A 12,577-nucleotide genomic window follows, 5' to 3' on the forward strand; every position below is an offset into this window, starting at 1 on the left:
CCAACTCCTGGCACCTCCAAACCACGTTGACTGTTCATAGAGGCATGTTTCTCGCGGAGGTGAATCGCCATATGCAGCGTGTTAAATGGTTTGCGAGGGGTATCCCATGGGATCCTCAAAACAATCCTTTACAACTGAGGTTAAAACACAATGAAGTAAGCAGTCTTTAAAAAACGAGTTTTCGGTTACGACGCACGACCGCATGCACCATAGCAAACTGTTTTACTGTGTTGGTTCATTCTGTGCATTGTTATAATGTTGCTTTTCTTGCCGATTTATTACATTAATGATTTTTCAAATGTTAATTTTCTCCCTGTGCTTAAAAATCATTAAAAATCCGGCCTGATTATGTGGCGTATGGTACGCCGCGGGTTGGCTAGTATAAAATAATTTAACAAACAGTAAAAATGCACGATGCCTGTTGTACCTGATTTATATTTTCATTGTGAGATAAAGATGGAAATCTTTATTTCCATTTATATTACATCTCTCAAAAAACCTTACACTTAAAAATAGCTTTTCATGACAGATGTACATCAAACCTCAGGTGTTGTGCTTTATAAACTTTTACAAAAGAATAATAGGAAACGTAAAAATGAAAAAAATACCAGAAGCCAAGGTGTTGAGATCGACTGTTGTCCCTTCCACAACTGTTTCCTGTCCTACAACCCTAAAGTTCCAAATCCCTGTTACCCTGTACTGAGATTCAGAAACAGACAGATGGATATCGTAAGTAAAATAAGATGTCCACTTAAAAGGTTATTGAAAATTAGGTAAAATTCAGAAACAGCATTAATTAACGCTCAGATTTGAGGGTAATTTTATTAAGACTTGTTTTCAATAGATTTTTTTCCTATCAAATGAAATGAATTAAGCACATTCATAAAATGGAAAGATGTATACAACAGTTAAAAATATTCCTATTTCAACATTACTTGTTATAAGTTTGCGTATTCAATAATAACCTTTCATGATTTGACTAGTACATGCAAATAAGCATTTCACTGTACACTGTGTGTATGACAATAATGACCCTACAAACCTACAGTGCTCTCCATAATGTTTAAGACAAAGACACATTTGTGAACGTGTCTTTGTCCTAAACATTACAGAGGGCACTGTATATAAGAGGAATTGTAAAAAACATATCCTATCTTTGTGTAATATTTTTTATTGACACTGAGCAAAATTAAGTACGTTCATAAAAACTGACACCCACCCAGGGCCGTCTTAACACATGGGCATACTGGGCAGTTGCCTGTAGGCCCCACAACATAGGGGCCCCATGCTAATCTATGTATGTTGTGACTTGTTGTCAATACTGTAAATAAAAATTACACTATACTAAACTATAAATATTTGTTATTGTGTTACAAGTCTGATTTAGTATCACGGTCACCTCTGCAACCTTATGTGCATGTATGTATACAGGTTTCACGCACTACATAACGTGAAGGCGTAAATACAGTTTTAACGTCACTTCCACTCAATTCTCTGCAAAGAAATCTGACCAATGTTTGTGTTGAACACTTGATTAATAATAAATAATTCATAGTAATTTCATACTGCGGCATCTCCGTCTGTATGGTTTACCATTTGAGTATCATTTATATGTGGAAATTTTTGTGTTTTTCAAAGCTTGTGTTATATTGTTCAAATGTTTGTGTTGATTAATCTTATGCTGTACAGCATGTTTTTAATGTTTAAACACTGATTTGTTGGAAGTATCAATACAAGAAATATAGGTTTCATTTTATCGACTGTTTACAATTTTATTCCTGTGAGTGGTTGTGTAGGCAGGGGTCCCAAAGCACTGCTTTGCCTGGGGGCTTATATTGCTGTTAAGATGGCCCTGCACTCACCGCAAATCAATCCAGTGGTAGTGTTAATATTTTGATTAGCCTGAATAAGATAAAGAATGGAATTTGCATGTTCTCAATGTGTCTGCGTGGGTTTCCTCCTGGTACTCCGGTTTCCTCCCACAGTCCAAAGACATGCAGGTTAGGTGCATTGGTGATCCTAAATTGTCCCTAGTGTGTGCTTGGTGTGTGTGTGTGTGTATGAGAGAGAGAGTACCCTGTGGTGGGCTGGCACCATGCCCAGTGTTTGTTTCCTGCCTTGCACCCTATGTTAGCTGAGATTGGCTCCAGCAGACCACTGTGACCCTGTAGTTAGGATATAGCGGGTTGGATAATGGATGGGTAGAAAATAAAGAATTTTACCTGTCACTGGGAAGGACACCATGAAAGGAGGGATAGTAAGGTTGCTTCGCTGCTCAATCTAACAGGTCCACTCTGTTAATTTACTCTGTAACTGCAGTACGCCATACAGGATGCGGTATTGCAACCTGAGAACCAGTATTGTTATCAACATGGTTTTCTGATGAAAATGGCATCCTTCTCATAACTAAACACATTTTTATTTTTAAGCAACATTCAGAACACAACACATTATTTTTCAGGAAAAAATAATAAATTATGGTAAAATATTTTGTTTTTAAATAAACCAATCTACGAGTAATGGAAATTCTGTTGATAGCTAAATGATCCCTCTATCCACTTTCAACTTGGCTGTGCAGTGCCATTTATAAAAACAGTACTGCCATTTTTTCTGCATTTAACAGAATGACAAATGTAAAAAAAACAAACAAAAAAACAAATCATTTTTCATTTAAAATGCCAAATATCGAACTTATATGGCAAATGTTTTGCTTATATGGTGTCACACATGCACGTCAGACAGTCAGGCTCGTCAAAGGTATGCACTACTACCCTGAGACACCAGGGAGTGTAATCGTTATCCTCCTTGTCCTCCTTATCCACCTACAGCTCTGAGAAGACATCCAATGAGGCAGACTGACGCCACCCCTTCTGATCTAAGAGCCGTATAAAATAAACAGAACTCCCCCAGAAGGAGGCCAGCAACCCGCGAGAAGGCGCCCAGAACCAAACACCAGACTACTGCATACAGTATAGCGACTCCACCTTAGCCGACAGCTATTCATATTTTATTTGTCTTTGCGCCATTGAGGGCTTTTTATTTTGTTGAAAAACCCTAATTGAGTAAACAGGGTGGCCTAACATTTCATCTGAATTCATGTCCTTGCTACAGGTCAGCGACAATGGCAAATGTCTCATCTATATGTCAAACAGCCAATTTAATTGAAAATGTAGTGTTACATTCCTTCTAAGATGGAAAAAGGGTTAGAACATTTTCTACCTCCCTGCAAAATACACACCACCCTGCTTTATCCTGTCTAGAACCATCAAAGCTCTGCCTTATCTTGTCAAATCTCTTTCTGCTGCATCAGCGGTGGATTTCTATACTGATCTGAACGGATCCTTTCTAAATCAAGCACTTGTATTAAAAAAGGGTAACACTGACAGTTGTTCTTAATTGCAAATATTTGGGTTTTTGATGAGGGAGAGTCCAAATTAAAAGTTGTAAAATCTATGGCTTGCATGTTTTGCTGCAGTAAAGAAGGGATAATTATGAAAAGAATTTACCGGTTGACTTTTCATCAATGCTGAAGCCATTTGTGACATTATGATATCAATGACTTTAGCTAATTCTATCCACATAAATAACAAAGTTGACAACTGTGCTGTGACTTGTGCACACTTTTGTGTGAAATGTCTAAATAACTTACATGACTATCAAGCATATCGTTTTCAATTCATCTTTTATACCCTCCATGTGCACTTTGCATTTCACTTTGCTGATTTACATTTGTCTTTATAGTTAACTTAAATACATGGCTTACCATTTATAAATTATTGTAAATCTTTAGACACCACATTTATAAATTATTGTAAATTTTTAGACACTGAGTATAACATGTACACATAGTATTTATCATTTAAAATGGTCATGTGCTCCATCAAGCTAGTACTGTCCATCTACTGTAAGTTGACAACTTGCTACTTAACTTCAGACATATAAGGGAAACTTCCTCATAAGTGGAATATTTGCAGTTTACATTAAACATTATTCAAGGTTAATAATTATGAGCAAAATAAGTAGTGGTAGATATTTTTCTTCTCAGGTAAATGCATAACCAGAGTTGCAGTATGCTCTTGTTAGCCATACTCGGTGCTCTGGAGACTCAATGTTCTCCCACAACTTCATACATTGTATATCCTAATGGAAAAATACAGGAAGAGGAGGAAAGGAAACTCTAGTAATAGCTTAAGAAAACTAGTAGTCGAGTACTAAGAGGCCAGAAGGTGTCGCAATGGTTCTTCTGAGCAATGCCATATTGGAACCATTTTTGTTTCCGAAAAGACCTTATACTTAAAAATAGCTTTTCATGACAGACGTACATCAAACCTCAGGTGTTGTGCTTTATACACTTTTACAAAAGAATAATAGGAAATGTAAAAATTAAAAAAAATACCAGAAGCCAAGGTGTTGAGATCGACTGGTGTCCCTTCCACAACTGTTTCCTGTCCTACAACCCTAAAGGTCTGAATCCCTGTTACCCTGTATTCAGATTCAGAAACAGACACATGGATAGCATAAGTAAAATGAGATTTACACTTAAAAGGTTATTGAAAATTAGTTAAAATTCAGAAACAGCATTAATTAACACTCAAATCTGAGGGTCTGTTATTAAGAATTGTTTTCAAAAGATTGTATCCTATCAGATTAAATGAATAAAATGGAAAGATGTATAACACAGTTAAAAAATATTCCTATTTTAACATTCGTTGTTAGTAGTTTGCTGATTCAACAATAACCTTTCGTGATTTACAGTAATGTTGACTGGCACATGCAAATAAGCCTTTCACTGTACACTGTATGTATGACAATAATGACCCTACAAACCTAAAGTGCTCTCCATAATGTTTAAGACCCATTTGTGGACGTGGCTTTGTCCCAAACATTACAGAGGGCACTGTATACATGAGGAATTGTAAAAAGTATCCTTCCTTTGTGTAATATTTTTTATTGACACTGAACTAAATTAAGTACGTTCAGAAAAACTGACACCCACATGGGCACACTGAACAGTTGCCCCGGGGCCCCACACTAATCTCTGTCTGTTCTGACTTACTATCAATAAATACATACTATATTACACAAACTATAAATATTTGTTAGTGTGTTACAAGTGGACATTGGTATTGGCCCCTGATTTAGTATCATGGTCATCTCTGCAACCTCACGTGCAGGTATGTGTACGGATTTCACACACTACATAACATCACTTCCACTCAATTCTCTGCAAAGAAATCTTGCAAATGTCTGTTTTGAACACTTGATTAATAATAAATAATACATAGTACCTGCGATTTCATACGGTGGCATTTCCGTCTGTATGGTTTACCAATTGAGTATCATTTATATGTTGAAATTTTTGTGTTTTTCAAGGCTCGTGTTATATTGTTCAAACGTTTGTGTTGATTAATCTTAAGCTGTACTGCATGTTTTTTTTTAATGTTTCCACATAATTGGAATATTTGCCATTTACATTAAACATTATCCAAGGTTAATAATTACGAGCATTCTTCTCAGGTAAATGCATTACCAGAGTTGCAGTATGCTCTTGTTAGTCATACTTGGGGCTCTGGATACTCAAAGTTCCCCCAAACCTTCACACATTATACATCCTGATGGAAAAATACAGGGAGAGGAGAAAAGGAAACTCTAGCAATAGCTTATGTAGACCTTAAGAAAACTAATAATCGAGCACTAAGAGGCTAGAAGTTACGGCAATGGTTCTTCTGAGCAATGCCATAGAGGAACCATTTTTGCTTCCCAAAAGAATCATCCAAATGAAGGTTCCAGAAAGAAGCTTTATTTATTTATATGTGCAACAGACTCAGGAATGATTTGTAAAGTATGGAGGAATATTTCGGACAAAATTAAATAAATAAAATAAATGCGTAAATAAATAAAAGTACTGTGGAATGTGAGCATAAATAAATAAATGTGTCATGAAATTAGAGCCTAAATAAATAAAGATGTCATGAAATGTCATCATAAATAAATAAATGTGTCACGAAATATGTTTTTTGTTGCTTATTTATTTATTTCATTTTGTCCGTAACATTCCTGCAAACCGTCATGAAATACGACTTGAAATAAAACTGTCACTTTCACTCGTCAAAGTTGAGAGGGTGGCCTCTAACACGCCCTCTAGTTACTGATTGGTGAATCGATAGCAAAAGAATTAATTAGAAAAATGCTTACTACTGCCGAAGATATTACGTATTTCAGAGAGAGAATTGAAGATTTATCGGAAGAAATTACAATGTTGGCGGCCCTTTTAGACTCCGATGTAGATGAAACTATTTTTGAAATTATCGAAGAACTGGTGGAACGGACTCGACTGCACTCCAGTTCAGGTGACTCAGTTCCCTGCTCTGGACGTCCATCCTTTGACATTCCAGCTGAGTCAACAGAACACCTTCTGTTATGCGGTTTAAAAGTACGACAGATTGCAGATCTATATCGTGTATCGGAGAAGACGATCACAAGGCGAATGAGCCAGTTTGATATACGGTAAGATGCAACGGCTGTATTAGTTTAGCTACTTTGACATGGAATGACCAAAGCAACTCCAACTAATATTTTGAACTGAGTATTTGACCCTTGTTTTACAAGTATAAAGTCAGGTGCATATTCGCAGCTACTTTTTCAAACAACTTTGCCACTGATCAGAGCTGTAGAGTATTCTATTGACTCTGCTGGAATGTCAAAGGATGGACGTCCAGAGCAGGGAATTGTGTCACTTGAACTGGAGTGTAGTAAAAGTCCGTTCCACCTGTTCTTCGATAATTTCAAAAATAGTTTCATCTACTGTATATCGGAGTCTAAAAGGGCCGCCATTTCATCGGCAGTAGTAAGCATTATTTATTTATTTATTTATTTATTTCAAGTCGTAATTCATGACGGTTTGCAGGAATGTTACGGACAAAATGAAATAAATAAATAAATAAGCAACAAAAACATATTTCGTGACACATTTATTTATTTATGCTCACATTTCACAGTACTTTTATTTATTTACGCATTTATTTATTTATTTAATTTTGTCCGCAATATTCCTCCATAGTATGGGACTCTTGCTGCAGGACATATTATTATACAGACAAATTTCAAATTTACCAATTTGTTAATGTCACGCTAAGTAGCCTACCATACATTAAAGATTTCTGTATTTTAGTTTTTGAAAGTACAAAGAACCAATTTTACACGCAAAAAACCCTTCCCTGAATGAAGTGGTGCTTTGTCAAATAAAGGTTCCACAAGGAACCACAAAACCCAGTGAATAACCTTAAAGGGAAATAAAAAGCCAGTATTTTTAAGAGTGTGGTGGGGCTTGAGGAGGCAATGGAAACTTGAACAATACATTAAGACTTATCAAAAACATGTGTAATATTCTAACTCAAGTAAAACAATTGTGTGTGAAGTAGGAAAAGAAGAAATATTTGAAGTGAGAGTGGAATTATATTTGGGGTATGGTACTGAACCCATTATTAATTTTATTTCTAATGCTCGAGATCAGCAAATGAAATGCAGGAAGAGCCTCTGTTGTCAATAATTTGTTTCCTTGATTTACTCAAAGATAAAAGTGAGGAACTGAAAATAGAATTAAAGATATGCTGTAGATAGGCATTGGATCAAGATAAGCAGATCAAAAACAGAGCATATGTTCCTGACGAGTGAAAATTAGTCTATGGGATGGGAAGCTAAAGGGGGGAAAATTAGGCAATGAATCAAGAGTGGAAATGAAACAGCAGAAAAAAGTGTAGGGGAATGCTCAGTGACAAATGTATAGCTACCCAGATAAAATATACAAAACGGCATTGAGACCAAAAATGTTGTGGAGTGCAGAAATTTACAGAAAAACCTAGAAGGGAGACTGAAAGAATGGAAGTTCGGGAGGTGAAAATGCTGTGCTGGATCTGCTGGGTGAATGAAACCAATCAAGTAGATGATAAATACATTAGGGGGAATCTTACGGGTGTAAGGAAATTGGTAGAAGATAAAAGGAAAGCAGTGTGCCAAGAAAAGTAGAGGAGTTGTTGACAGGATTAAAAGCGGGGACGGAAAGAGACAGAAAAATATATGCTGGAGACATAGGGAGATGGACAGAAACAGGCTGAAATGGAAGAAAGAGATATACCTCAATTGGACTAACCTTGGATACGTGAATGCTAGTGGGAGGAAAGATTTAAGATGCCTTATGTATGTGACATTGTTTTACATTTGCCATTTTGTATAGTGTTTCTAAATTCGGTTACCAAATGTAGAGTACACCGATGAACCCTTTTAACTGAGCATTCTGCTATTTTCACTTCGACCGTCCACCAACTTGGTAACAGCATTTCAGGCCCTTGAAATGTGAACACTCTGTCATTCAATCCCAATCCACCCCGCAGTCTCTCGCGAATGTCTACGTCGTACTCCTGTGGATCGTTAAATATGACGTTCTGTGTATACAGCGGGTCCCAAACACTAAACGGCAAGGTACCAAGTAAAGTCTGAATGTATTTTCAGAGCGAGCGTGGATGTTTCCGCGATTAGACTTTTCTTGTAACTGAGGCAAATTAAAAGACTTCACCTGCCACAAAAACAACAAACGGTCGTATTGCAAAATCAACACTATGAATGACGGCTAACTCTCAACCGATTATTACCTTAATTAAATTGTCACCGACATACAGAGGACGTATTCATAGAACGTCGTGTATACGAAAATCAACATTAGCCTAACCTATCTACTGGAAAAAAACACTCTAAACTGATGTGTACAGTGGGGCAAGGCGAGGAAAACACCGGAGAGTCGGGGTGGGTAATGAAGTGGGTGGAGAATATGCACTACAAACCAATCAAAAGACAGGATATTTAGATTTAGGACTTTACAGATATTCTGTCATTGGTCATTGAAAATGCCAATCTTTGAGTCTCGCGAGAGAGAATTAAAATTACTAAACTTTCAAAGAAATGCTACGAAATGTAAATGATGCTAATGTTTACTCGCTGTAATCCAACCAGACAATGACAATAACAATGAGCTTATTATTGACGGTTTGTTTTTCAGGGAAATAATTATTGATAACGGTCAACTGTTTGAAGAGCAAAAAGTTACCACTTTGTGGAATGTAATTAGCGATCTTGTTTCTGCTGCCGAATGGTCATTTTTCAGGAGATCAGTAATATTTTGCTTTAACATTTACCCGTTAAGTGAAATATAGACAGTCGTATTATATTACTACTATTAAAATCAGTATATATGATTTATTATGTGTGGTATAAATTGGCTTAAACATATACTGTACTGCCGAAGTGCTTCTTAATTTATGCATTTTGATAGATGTCTCGTTGATTATAAGAAATAAAGGTGACAGAGTAGTTCTTCAGAACGATGACATACGAAAAACAAATCATGAAATTTGCAAAAGAACCTTTTATTTAGATCCGTAACAGGCTCCATTAATAACTACGAATAGATAATAGATTTGTGAAATACAAATAGCTTCTTCTTCTTCTTTCGACTGCTCCCGTTAGGAGTTGCCACAGCGGATCATCTCTGCTGTCCGCAAATAGGTTGATGATTTTAAAAGACTTCTGCTGCAACTGTATTGCCAATAACAACATTCTGCTAAGGTATGTAAAGTGCTGAGAAGGATTTTATTTTCAAAAAGGACTTTTGTTCGAACTGGTACAGTCAATAAAAAGCAAACATTAAATAAACTGAAACGTTTTTCTCTCGTGATCTGCGGTCCTTGACGCTTTAAGTAAAACTTTTGGTGATCAGCACATGTCAACGTCAGGCTTTTGAATTATCATACGAGAACACATGAGAAAAAATCAGACGAGAAAAGGTCATTCAGTTCTCGGCGTTTCTAGTTTTGCAAGACCTTAAATTGCTACTGTCTACCACTCTGCTTGGCAACTTATTCCAAGTGTCTGTGGTGCTCTGTCTAAAGAAAAACTTAATGTCTTTGCGAAATTTACCCTTACACGTGTCACCATTTTCCAGATGAACTCATTTTAAAGTAACAGTCTCAATCCACTGGACCAATTCCCTTCTTACTTGTAAAAACTTAAGTCATGTCACTCCCTAAATCTCCTTATGCGTAAACTGATAAGGCTCCGCTGTTTTAATCTTTCCTCAGAATTCATGCCCTGCAGTTCTGCAATCAACCTACTTGCAGAAAATTTACATCTTAGTCGGTATACGTTAAGTGAAAGCCCGCATCTCGGCATTACTGACGTTTCAGAAGACGTGCGCACCTGTCATTTGGTTTCAATGCGCAGTGCTGGATGACGTTATATGCACATCACGATTACATCTAACACGCCGTCTTTTATGAACAGACAGAAATTCTATTATCATCTGTGTCTGGCAAATCCGCCATGCGCCCTGGAGATCAGTGAAAGGAAGCTTTGACAGTTACCCAACACTTGTATGCATCACACATATTCATAGGTGGAGTCATTTCTGTTTTCTGCTTATGCAAAATCAACACCTTCGTATGCTTTACTGTCTCTTGAACTAGAATCTGTTATTCTGTCAGTAGTCATTGCTGAAGAACTGCCACTATTATAAGGGGACAAATTGCCTTTTCCTTCACACGCGTTACGATTTTACAGCCCGGCGTTTCCAACTTGCCATTCTGACTCAAACTCTACCCTGTCACTTGCTGTCACACGCCGCTGTTCACTGCGGATGCGTAAAAGACCGGGGTCAGTAAGCTGTGAGTGAGAATAGCTATCTGCGGGTTATCGCAAAGATGTTAACGTGGAATGGATATCGCTCCTCTGCTTACTCTCTAATTAATAATTGTGTTGCCAGGTTTGCTGCCCTCCTAGCATGTTTGAAATAGGGAAGGGGACGAAGAAGTCAGTTGATACATGCAGGATACCTATAGTGACTCATAATATAGGGTGGCCCAGATGTAATTAGGCAATTTTCATATCGCTATAACTTTTAAAGTTTATTATATAGAAAATCACCCGAAAAATCCCGGACCATCGAGAAGTGTGCGAACTAAAGACATGAAGAATCGTCTTTGCGCCGAACTGGAATCGTCCCCGCATAATTCAAAGTCATCCAGACGATCTGGATCTGCATAATTTATATATATATATATATATATATATATATATATATATATATATATATATATATATATATATATATATATATATATATATATATATATAATTAGATAAATTAAGTCCAATTCCTTGTTTGATGGTGTCCAAACCTAACAGTTAGATCATCAGATTTTAGCCCTTGTTTTTGTAAATAAACATTTTGTTTGGGTTATGTGATTGATAGAAGATGTTTTGTACCCCAAACACAGAATACATCTGTCCCAGAAGCCTCATGTTCAGAAAATACTTTATTTTCCACAATTGACTTCATAAGCTAAGCCTCTCCTTCATCATAAAGTAATTTCTCTCCACTCCACACTCTTAAACTATTGATTCTTTATTGGCACATCACTTGGTTGTGCAGTGTTTCACTCTGGGAAGTGTTCTTTATATATGAAGTTGGATGATGGACTTTGAAAAGGTTCCTATGTGGACAAAACAGAAATCTTTAAAGTCTAGTAGGATACCGATCAGGGTACAACAGATCAAGAAACTCTGAACTTAGCTTGTGTTATTGTATGGAGCAAGAGTGTACTTTTCGAATGAGGAGCACATTGATTTATAATCTGTTGTCATCAGTTCATGGCTATTTTTGGAGTCTGTTATAGATCGAAATAAAAGATTCTTTGGAGAAACCTCATGTAGGTGGTTCTTTTGGGAATCAAAAACATTTTCCCTATGGCATCACTCTGAAGAACTACTTTGACACCTTCATTTTTAAGAGTACAGGTGAGCTTTGTCGCTTATACTCCACTTCCGACATTGACTCACATCAGTGAGAAGGAGAGGTTCTTTCAATGCTAAACCCAGGAGTGTTTCTGATACATCACAAGCACACCTCAGAAGCACATACTGGAGGGCAGTTAGCTTGTCTCTGAAGAACACCAGTTCCCCACTTCAAATGCCATGTCCTGCAAGAGTCAAACCTGGAGACATTGTACATCATATAATTGAACTCTTATTTTGTTATCTTCACCTCCAATCACAATAAGTGCACATAAAATGGAAAATTAAGTAAAACTAGTTTGCCTAATCAGACAACATATTATGTGTGCCATTTAGTCTAGTAATCAGGGTTAAAAAAATATTGCAAATATATGTTTTTTGTCATTACATTTTTATTAGAAATATTCAATAAGAAAGCAAAACCTACAAAAAATAAGATCTGTATACTGCTCAGAAAACTGATGCGAACACTTAATCACCACAGTCTAAAACCAGGTCATTTAAACCTTGGGGATATCACTCTGTCCAGTAAGGAAGCATAACTGATTGTGAATCAACTTTACCTGCTTTGGTGCAAATGAAAGTGACAACAGGCACCTTGGAGAGGCCACAGGAAGACAAGTCCCCAAAAAAGGAATGGTTTTAAACGTGGTGACCACAGACAGTTGTTCTCTCCTTTTTCTTCTTGACTGATTCTTCCCTAGTATTACATTTTGCTAGTGTCCTTGACACTACT

The sequence above is a fragment of the Polypterus senegalus genome, chromosome 10 (assembly GCF_016835505.1).
Source record: "Polypterus senegalus isolate Bchr_013 chromosome 10, ASM1683550v1, whole genome shotgun sequence".
Classification (NCBI taxonomy): Eukaryota; Metazoa; Chordata; class Cladistia; order Polypteriformes; family Polypteridae; genus Polypterus; species Polypterus senegalus.